Below are 7,062 nucleotides of genomic sequence, written 5' to 3'. Positions count from 1 at the left end.
CGTAGCGACCGAGCGGGACGATCGCTCGGTCGCTACGTAGCGACCGAGTTGGACGAGCGCTCGGTCGCTACGTATCGACCGAGCTTTGACTCGAGCTCGGTCGCTTCGTAGCGACCGAGCTTTGGCTCGGACTTGATTGCTACGCAGCGACCGGACAGCGTGTATGCGTGGTAATTACGCAACGGTCGAGCTTGGTTAGTTTGGTTTGAATCTTCAAGGATACTTCTTCGTAAAAACTTCGTGTTTGGTTATATTTTACGAAATTTACATCTTCCTTTTTACTATCTCTTTCGGAAATACGATCTCCGAGGATTTTCGGGTGGTAATTCCGTAGTAACCGTTTTTGACCCCAACATCCTGCAACTAAGGCGATCGACGCAAACACGACAGCCGAGTAAACACACTCGCACAAGCAGCAGAACTACGAGATGGCTTGATCCTCGAAACGGGTAGGTACGCAGCTAGCCTAAGGACGTGTTCAGCTATCCCCCCTCTCGAAAGGGGGGGGGGGAGTGGGTACATATACGAATATTCGTATATTCCCGCATTCTAAAATATTTTCCTTGTACTCAATATTTTTGAAACTTTTCGGGAATAAAGACATTAGTAAAATCTCGCAAAATCTCTCTTATCTCGAGAAACATCTTGTTATACTTTCGGAAAACATCCGTATACGAGAAAAACGATTATCATACGAACCCGAAAAAGAAAACTCGTGAAAAATCGCCCTACCTCAAAATGGATCAACTCCACACTATCTTATCCAACAAGGAAACTTCATCACGTTGACTAAGGCATCGCCGGAATCAACAGATTCTGCCGACCGCAAAAACTCCTTCACAAACATTTCTTGGTCGCACCGTCGATTCTGACTCCCGACCAGAACACGAGACCTCAGTCTCAGATACTCACAACATTACTAAAAGTGTGTTTTCAAAAAAATAAGCGAGACGTTGCCTAGATCTTCAAGAACATGCTCTCAGTCCATTCGCGACAATAAATTACAAACGCTCGTCGATTGGCCCCGACGAGCACTTTAGCCGTCCTAAACAAACGCATTTAGATCCATCCTAATGGTAGATCCTGTTACATCCGACTAGGATAAATAGCGCGCTATAAAAGAAATCCAAAATTTTGGTCCGCATTTTCGAGAGAGTTTAAAATTGTCCTCGAAGAGATGCTCGATTCCTACCATAAAAGTCACGTAAGTCAAGAACATATCGCGGACTTTAAAGTGGGATGGAATCAGGTCGAAAACGTTACGGAAAACGTAAGTCAAAGTGTCATCGCACCCCGTAAAGCCATGATTAGACCTATGTCTTGCCCTAAACCCAGCACACTGGTCTCTAACGTCTCAAGGCATGATATCAAAAAGATACGGGATCCTGACAGCATGTCTCTTCGGCTGCATATAAACGCTCTTGAAGCCTTGAGAACTTCTCAAATATCTCGGAACGAGCAACGAACAGGACGACGATCCACAAAAACGGGGAGAGGAGCGAGATGACAACTTGGATCCTTCCCCTACACTTAACAAAAATCCAGACATCTTCGAAATCCTTTTTTATAAAAGCATGATTCAAAAACCGGTAAAACGTAAGGGATTCGAAGCCACACACGGCCAGTCCCACTACATAAAGCACGGCCGCACCTGGCCGGAAACAAACAGACAATGGAAATATATTACAAGATAGGGGAACACTCTCCCAATAAGTCACGAAAGACTTTTCGATCAACCGTTGAAATCGAAGTACCCAGTCATCGATCCCCCCATCGAGTAGTCATTGACATCAAAGGGAGCCATTGGCTGGTTCATTTCGCCCATCTCATTAGGGGCTCCCGTCTCAGCTTCCACCGTGTCGGGAGAAACATGAATAGGTTCCCGTTGCTTCGAAATCCTCTCCTCGATCTGAGAAATCGCGAAATCCCTGTCTCTTTCGTTCATGCGCCTAGTTTGCCTCGCATCCTCGACAGAGAACGAATAGTCAAAAGCCCGCGTGAGGAATAATCCGCCCACAGTACCACGGCACTCGCGATAATATCCAAGAGCTTGATAACTTTCCTTAAGCTCTCTAAACTCGCATGAGAAACTGTCGCGACGGCTCTTCATAACCTCGGCCATCTCTCTCTTTCCTCGCCTATAGGCACGACAAATTTTCGTCGCAGCTGACCCTCTCTCATGACGACGAGAAGACTTTAATTCGTCCTTTAGACGGGCAATCTCCATATCGGCCATCTCGGCTCTGAATTGAGCCTTGCCAACCTCTTGGCTGCTCACGTTAAGGGCTCGGTTCATCATGAGGAGGCCCTGCGAAAACTCTCGAACTCAATAAAAATTCGACCGTAACAAAAAAAAGCGCTCAAGGACGCAAAATTACCCCATTGACCATCCTCGACGCCTTGGTAAACTCCAGCACCTTGCCGGACCCACCCTCGGTCGGGGGAAAGTCAAAGTCGAGCAGCTCGTTGAGGTCAATTTGGTCACCGCCGCTCCCACCTGCTTGAATGTTGAGATAATCCCTGAGTATGTTGTCAGTAGGAGAGCCTTGTCCGACAGCCACGTCGTCATCGACAATAACATGTTTGTCTTTGCGGGTCCTCGACCTTACCCTCTCTACCGGAGCCTCATACAGAACGAACATGTCCATGCTCGACTCTGCCCCCTCTTCGACCGGTAAATCCGGCTGCAGCCGAGAACGATGGAGGGCGACAGCACGACGAACCCGTTTCGGAGTGAACGAGGCCCAGTTGAATGGACCACCATAGAGTAAGTCTCTAACGGTGAGCAAGTCATCCGGAGTCGAGGGAAGAGGATTAGTCACTACAAAACAATAAAAAAATGCGTAAGGTTGAATATCATCAAAACCAAAACTAGCGTGTATCCGATCGGGAATACCTTTCCGGCCTCATCTGGTCCTAAAGATGGGAATGCAACTCTCTTCAACGGATGCATTGTTGACACATACAAAGATGAAATTCTTCTTCCAAGAATGGAAGTTCGACGCAAATCCCTTTACGATCGCCATGTTATTCCGAGGAAGCAGCTGTACTATGTCCGAATTCCCCCGAGACATAAACAGGCCTTCGAGATGATCAACGTCAAGGGTCATGCCCCGTTCGTAACTCAGCACCAGAATCCCAACAAGGTGCTGCAAACCGCACGGGTTGACCTGACCAATCGATAACCAAAAATGACCGAAGAGCCGCACGACAGCTTCTGGGAGAGGAAACCATAAGTGGCATTGCATTAAGTACGCTTCAAAATACGTAAAGTAACTATCAAGCGGGAACTCGGCGACTTCCCCAGCTTCTGGGAGATGAAACTCGACTGCCTCCGGAATTCTGCAGAAACTCCGAATGGCGGCAAGCCCATTCTGACAGCTCTTGCTCTGACAACCATCCACGGGGGTCAGAGTGAAACAGAGAAGGAACCCATGTCCCGGGCCTAGGTGGATTTACTTCACCCTTGGCCTCCCAGTACGCCTCGACCTCCGCAGGATCAACTGAGTGTTCCGCAAACTCCACCTTTGGCACAACATCGTCATGTTGCAAGCTAGAGCCATCGGGAACCGAACGATCGTGACGAGATTTGGTGGAAGCTTTTATCCTTGGAAACATGATTGTTAAAAAAAAAAAATTCCTTACAAAGGGGAGAGAAGAGAGAAAGGGATCTTTCTGTCTTGAGAGAAAGGTTTGTGGAAATGAGCAAGTAAAGAATATGAAAACTTACTCCACATACTTATAGGCAAGAGAATCCACTATTCACCTTCAGACTTTCAGACATTGATTCCCCCTAACTTACCCGGCATTCCTAAACCGCTCGCAAGAACACCATGATTCTAAAGAGCTGGGAGGCTAACTGCTGGAGTCAAAATCGGTCACGACGGAATCAATGTCAGAAAACTTCCCGGAAAATGTCCTCTTTGAAAAAGAAAGAAAAAATTCAAAAGAAAAGTGGGAAAAACTAATTCGAGGTTCTTAACAACTCTGAAAAAAATTCACACGATAAGTCTTCGAGAAAGGTTACTTCAGGCCTCAGAAAAACAGATCCCGAACAGCGAAACAACTGTCGTCCAACTCGCCGAAGGGGCGAGTTGGATCGAGCAAGCCATCCAACTCGCCCATTCGGCGATTTTGATCGAGCAAGCCGTCCGACTCGCCTGTTCGGCGAGTTGGATCAACTAGCCTGCCTTCGTCCCGTTTTCGTAGCTACCTCCTTCGAGATTGGATCGAACCTGCTCTTGTTTTGTCCCAATCGTAGTCACCGTTGGAACTTTACGATTTCAAAACCTTAAGAACTCATTTTCTCGTAAGAAGTTCGAATTGATCGTATAAAATGGCAACAGTTAACTAAACACCTCGAACTGCCTCCACTATACGAGAAAATTCAAGCTTACTTCGGAATCGACGTCGTTTCGGAAGCGCTCTTTCGATAAATCGTAAAAACGCTTAAGTCGGAAAATGGCCCGAAAGGGTCCAAAACGCGGCTACAAGTCCACTTACGATTTTATACGAAATTAAGCTCAATCGTTACGACGGGTTATCTTCTATTCCGCAGATGAAGATAAATGTCAAGTTCGGAAATATTTCAAGTTAGGAAATAAATGTAAATCCTAAAACTTGGCCAATTGTTTCAAAAAGATACATTTTTCATATTTCCAATGTATAAATTAAATATAAATTATAAACTTCAAAAAATATAATTGTATTTATTAAAATTATATTGGTGAAAACTTGTGGGAAATAGTTGATTATGGAAAATAATGTATTGGTAACTAAAATTTGATATATTTTCTTAATAAGTGTGAAAATCCTAAAATATGGAAGTGAAGATAAATGTCAAGTTCTTGATAAGGTGAAGATAAATGTCCAATTACGGCACAAGCTTACCTTCTGTCCCACATAAGTGACAGCTGCAGCTTCAGCGCCATCTTCATCAATCTCGACACAAGCTTTTATGGTTTATTTGCATCAAAACGTCTCCACTAAAAACCCTAGAAGCCTCAAACATGAAAGAGAATTTAAATTTTGGAATCCTGAAATCGCCTAATTCAACTCTGTATTTCGGAATATGACTATCCAAGAATCCAGGAGTTGATGTCATTTCCTCCAAAAGATTATTCAGCCCATCTTTCTTGTCCGGAAGATAGAAATACATCGAAATTTTCGGTTGGTATCATCATTACGGCCTTGTCTGTATGGTAGTCCAAGGACCTTGAATCCATCGTAAGCCTTGATGTATTGGTCTTTATGACTGCTCATAAAAGGCACACGCACTGGTTTTCCAACGAGGAGGTGAAACATTTTATCTTTCGTCAAGGACTTGTCGAATTTCTTTTCCCAGGCTCCTTTGAAGTATAATGCGTTTCCACAAACCTTAACGCTCTTGCTTGTAACGAATCCAGGAGGAAGAATGTCTCTGATGAGACCATTAGTGTGATCTGAAGCCCATTTATTTAGCTCTATCCGCACTTCTTCAGCTTTCAAAATAAAAACATGTCATTTAAATTCAGTTAATTGCATAAATATTCCATAATCATTTTATTTAACTTAACTGATATATCTACAAGTTCTATATACACTACGTTCTCTAAATTCGCAGTCCTAGTACTACTAATCTTCTCTTATTCTTGGAGATCAGAGAACTTTATTATTATTTTTTAAGTTTAGAATTTAGTTAATTAATAGGTTCTGTAAAAATAAATAAGCTTGAGGAAGCAGAGATTTCGTTTTAGAATATAACAGTTTGTATTCAAGAACGTATAAAGTATTTACAAATGATCAACCGGGAGTGATTGCTCGACCCATACACCATTAACAGATGAGATTTTGGGGCCACCGCTGGCACTGTCGTCAGCTAAGACTACGGTAGCGATCTCCTGGTAGACAGCGTTAAGCTCGTCGGAATGGGTGCCGTTGGTAACAGCCATCATTGTGAGCGCGGCGCTGATTGACGCTGGAGAGAAGACGAAGTTAGAGTTTCTTGCGTCGGCGTCAATTGCTTTACTCGTAAGGACCAAAGCTGTATCGTTTAGCTTCTTCATCGCTTCTCGCAACTCCTCCTGTGAGAGAGAGAGGGACTTGCGAATACTTGCGAGTTGCTGAGTTTTTGTTTTTTTTTTCTTCTATCGCTCCATCTTTGAGATGGACGCATTCTCTGTTTCTGAAGATGTGATAAGCTTTTGTTTTCTCCTTTTTTGGATCCATTGTTTATTTCTTTGTGAGCACACATGACATACATGCCTGACGTATATTTATATATAGAGAGAGAAACAGAATAGGCTGAAAAGTAAATACGTTATTTATGGAATTTGAAAATCTAATTTTTATGTGATTTACTTTTTATTATATAGTAGATTTTCTTTGAAGCTATGCGTACTTACCTTTTCATATATGTAGATTTAATTGTTAGAGTTGAAAACTGAAATACGGAAAATTGATTTTTGTTATGAACCAGATTGTGGATGGCTCATAACCAAGAGATTATGATTTGTAATCTTTCCATTTATCTATGACGGTGTAATCTCCTATATAAATATCCTCTATGTTATGAATAAAGATAAACTTTTCCATTACTTTTATAACACGTTATCAGCATGAAACTCTAAATCCCTAAGCTAATACCCAAATCGAAAAACCCTAAAACCCTAACCCTAGCCCTAGCCCTAGCCGTCGATCCGACGAACCCTAAACTCCGATCGCGTCTCTTGTTCTCGCATCTGTTCCAGCTCGCGTCCCCGATTAGCTTCAGCCCAAGGCGTTCCTGATCCTAGCTCAGACGTTCGCGACTCGAGAGCAGCTCCAGTATGCGACCTCTTCCTCGTTCGCGACAGCATCAGTCAGCTCGCGTCTATCAAGGCGTTCCCGATCAAGAAACAAAGGACGTCCGCGACCCGATAGAAGCGACTCGATCCATTCCAGCCCGCGTCCCGTTCGTGTCCAGCTCGCGGCTCAACTCCTTTGGGGATCCAATTCAACAATCATCTAAGGTTAAAAGGTAATTCAAAACCTAAGAACCTCTAATCGAACATGGATTGATTGATAAAGAATGAAACCCTAAAA

General features: G+C 43.6%; 1 pseudogene; it reads right to left on the bottom strand.

Moving 5' to 3' along the window:
* Positions 1–1,732: 1,732 nt before the first annotated feature.
* Positions 1,733–7,062, bottom strand: part of LOC106338322 — a 20,843-nt pseudogene continuing 15,513 nt past the window's right edge.

The sequence above is a fragment of the Brassica oleracea genome, chromosome C4 (genome assembly GCF_000695525.1).
Source record: "Brassica oleracea var. oleracea cultivar TO1000 chromosome C4, BOL, whole genome shotgun sequence".
Taxonomy (NCBI): Eukaryota; Viridiplantae; Streptophyta; class Magnoliopsida; order Brassicales; family Brassicaceae; genus Brassica; species Brassica oleracea.
This window is presented reverse-complemented; position numbering and strand designations above follow the sequence as displayed.